At 42.1% G+C, this 4,077-nt stretch overlaps 1 long non-coding RNA gene across 1 annotated transcript in view; it reads right to left on the reverse strand.

Moving 5' to 3' along the window:
* Window positions 1-3,312, reverse strand: part of LOC116557240 — a 19,096-nt gene extending 15,784 nt beyond the window's left edge. The window contains exon 1 of the long non-coding RNA XR_004271436.1: window positions 3,302-3,312. This is a non-coding gene — a long non-coding RNA (uncharacterized LOC116557240). The remainder of the gene's footprint in view (window positions 1-3,301) is intronic.
* Window positions 3,313-4,077: the final 765 nt, after the last annotated feature.

Consider the following 4,077-nt stretch of genomic DNA (forward strand, 5'->3'; position numbering starts at 1 on the left):
GCCCTCAGGGAAGGCACGGAGGACAGTTTGCGTGGCCCTCAGGGAAGTCACGGAGGACAGTTTGCGTGGCCTTTGCTTGCTTGTACTTTTGTGAATCAGTTAATTTTTTATAAAAGTGATATATAGTTAAAACTTCCTCTTTCATTTTAAACATTTAATTATATATGCAATTTACATAGCCTATATAATATAGATTACATGTACTATATGTTTATATATATGCACACACATATATGAATATATATAATGTTCTGGCTAAAATTTAACTATATGCTTTAAGAATTTCAAGGTAACATTAAAGATTATTTGTGATTACTAGTATTATCAAGTATTACTAGTATTCTCTAGTAATTACTAGTATTATCAAGAGAAAACTATAACCTAAAATATTCAGACTTAAGAATTTCTGATTATCAGTGCTACTAAGGTGTGGCAATTTTTTGCAACAAGACAGTCTAAAATTCGTATTTTGAAAAAGCTGGTAGTATATTCCCCCAGTGATAAATTTTTTGCATAAGCAAGATATAAACTTGCAGGGCTGGTCTAACTGGTTCATGATGAGAGTTTTTCAGAGCACTCCCAGCCCACACGCCTGCCTGACTCCCTAGAATAATTAGAGCAGAGGCTGGGCCAGACTGACTCATCGCCAGAACTTTCCAGCAAGTACTGAAGGTATCCACCCCAGAACGGTACTCATGTGTGCTGAGAGGTTATCTCTGGAAGATCCCTGTTAGAGAACACAGATGTTCATGTAAACCACAGTATCATATAAAGTACTACCTCCCATCCCCCCTCCTGCTGTGCAGAACAAAATAAACATAATAGTTTGACTCTTAAAGAGTGTGTGGATGAGATTGTAGGCAAGGCTTATGGAAGACAAACTGGAATGGGCTACCATGAATCTGTGTGTGTGTGTGTGTGTGCGCGTGCGTGTGTGTGTGTATTTACACGCACATTTAAAAATCTATTTCTATATGTATCTTCACACAGATAGTTCCTCAACCTCTTATCCCAACTCCCTAGGCCCACATGTGTTTTGAAACTTGGGTAGTGTCCTGGAATAACATAGTCGTATTTCTGTAGTGAAATTATGTGTGTTCACACTCTGTCATCGTAATAACACTATAAATAGCCTCATTTCGTATTGCAAAGTGTAAGGTTTCCAGAGCTGTTGGATGTAGGCCGCGAAAGGACCACAGACTCAGATTAGCTCATTTAACTCTTGGGACAACGCAGTGAGGTTGATGATGTTATTATGCACTGAGAGGGTAAGTTATTCGTCCGCGGTCACGTGGCGAAGGACCCTGTGGCGGAGCCAGGATTCGAACCGGGCAATGTGACTTAACCACTGTGCTACACTGCCCCTCTAGCCGATGATTCGTATGAACAGCATGTTACACTGTGCCGGGTTGGTTTTGTCAACCGATTATATTCATTTGTGCACAGAAAAATAGAAGTTCAAGCTTAGTGTGACAATAGTGTACATAAAAATTTATATAGACATCATTCAATTTATTCTTCAAATTCAAAATTACCCCCATGAGAGTGGTGCTGTCTGTGAGGACAGGTGCCCCTAGAGACACCACCATATCTGTGTAACCAAAAATATTTTTGCAATACACGCAGGCACTGTGTTTTGCGGATTCCTGAAAGAGATGGCCTGGGTCAAAAATTCTGCTCTAATGAGGCCACAGGTTCCTGACCTATCCATGAACATCTCTTTGCCTCAGCCTCCTCATCTGTAGGATGGAAGTAGGACATAAAACCCAGGGAGTTATTATTAAAATGTAACTGCTTTCTCTCTACAGCCTTTAGGTCTGTACACCAGCCACTTTGAGAGGATCAGCTGCAGAGATGTACTGTCTTTGCTTAAGTTGGCCTTCATCCAATTTTAGCCTTCAAAGCAGGAACAGTGAGAAATAAGAGGGAGCTGTCCTGTTCCCATGAGGGCTGCCTTTCACTGCAACCACGGTCAGCCAGGCATTCAGGTGCCCCCTCTGTGGACCTGTCTGTTTCTTTCTGCAATTCTCTTTTAAGAGAAGGACTGCAGGGCACAGAAAGCTCCCACATCAAAGGGTAAATGAGGAAATGCTGCTGACATTCCCAGGACCCTCCCAATGAATTCTAAACCACTAATCTAATTTGAAGGGTGCTCACAAGAGCAGGTAAGGCTGACCTATAAAAGTGAGGTCATTCCCAACAAGTGGCTGAAAACACTATCACCAAAGTAAGGTAGATTGTGCCATGGGAACCATGAGCCTGTCCTCACCAAACACAATTTGGCAGTTTCAAAATCCTCTGCATTCTAAATTGCAAAGGAAGAGTCCTTCACAGGCTACCACTATTACTGATACGACTACCATTGATACTGATCACCAAATCAATCCTGTGGAATAACTAGAAATGATACATTGCTCAGCTAACATTTCTTTGCCAGGAAAATCTTATTTCTAACAGTCTTTCAGCCAGCTTGAAGCTTCTACTCTTTGTTCAGCAATACTGTGATTCCTTTGGGCTCCTGTATCAGTCAGGATGGTCTAGGTTAGGCTGCAGTAACAAATAAACCCCAAGTATTTGTTTACTTGGGGTAAACAAATACTTATACTTTGTGCCTTAAAAGAACAAATACTTATACTTTATTTGTGTTATGAGCTCATTGAGAGTTCACTGCAGCCATTCCAGGAACTGGCAGAGAAGCCCTCATCTAGATTGTGGAAGGGTCTCTAAGGCAGAAGGGAAGAGAGAAAACACGGGAAAACCAAGCACTGGTTGTGAAGCCTTCTGCCAGATGTTTTGCAAGCCACTTTCACTTAGACTTCATTGATCAAAGCAGGTCATGTGGCTGCTATGGCTCTCAAGGAAGCAGAAAGTACACCCTACCAGGGGCAAGAAGAGGGGAGGCGAAAGTATTTGGTGAAGAGTGCTGATCATTGCTACAGCCACCTGCTCTCACCCCTGTCTTAGTCCCAAGGGGTCCCACCTGATCCAGCAGAGCCTACCTCCCACTGGAGATATGGAGATGCCAACAGTGGCAGATACATCCCCACATTCTCCCGAAGCTACTGGCAGGCAGGTGACCCAGGGTCCGACCATCAGAGGCATGCCTTGGAGGTTTGAAATCTGTCACTAGCGGAGAAGAAAAGAGATTGCACAGGATCCATCCTGAGAGCCAGTGACAGATCAGCCTCCAGAGGCCATCCTGGTGGGGACAGCCGCAGGGCAGATGGCAGTGTCTGTTCCCATTGTGGGAACCCGCCTCACGCTCCCGCATGTGAACCCGCAAAGACGTGGTCTCGCTGACCTACAAATTCTACTTGCTGTTCAATATCTTTTGATTTTAAATTGCAGTAAAATGCACATAGCGTGAAATTTGCCATCGAAGTCATTCAGCGGCATTAAATATATTATTCACAATGTTGTTCAGCCATCACCATCATCTGTCTCCAGGACTCTTTCCAACTGGCAAAACTGAAACTCTGTTCCCACTAAACAATCACCCCATTCTCCCTTCCCTTAACCCCTGGCAAACCACCATTCTACTTTCTATCTTTATGGATTTACCAGTAACCATTTTCTGCTTAAATTAGAAAATCCTTTCTCTGTTTAAATTTGCCATAGTGTCTTTCTGTGGCTTGAAATTAAGAACCTTGACTGATACTGACTGGAAGTGTTTGGAGGGCAGGGTTGGATCTCTGCCCTATTTTGTGTTCTCACTGCCTAATAGACAACCATCTACCTGAAACATTGAAATGATGAAATGCCTATCGTTTCAAATAAGGCTGCTCAAATAGGACACTGAATAACCCATTTCAATACCGAATACATATCTTTAGGTTCCGCCTATAGGATTAAAAAGAAACATCCTTTTTTTTAATCAAGAAAGACAAAGTAAAAAATTAATAAGGATTCAGTTTTTTGAAGATATGATACATGAGAAATAGAGAATTTATGCCCTTGTGATGTATTAGTGCTTTTAAGGGACTTCAAAATGAATCTGTTCTGCAGAATAATCAAGAATGTGGGTATGAACAGCCGGCATATTGCCTTATCCTAACTCTTGCTGTCAGATCCCACATT

The sequence above is a fragment of the Sapajus apella genome, unplaced genomic scaffold, assembly GCF_009761245.1.
Source record: "Sapajus apella isolate SASKATOON/1434 unplaced genomic scaffold, GSC_monkey_1.0 scaffold2, whole genome shotgun sequence".
NCBI lineage: Eukaryota > Metazoa > Chordata > Mammalia > Primates > Cebidae > Sapajus > Sapajus apella.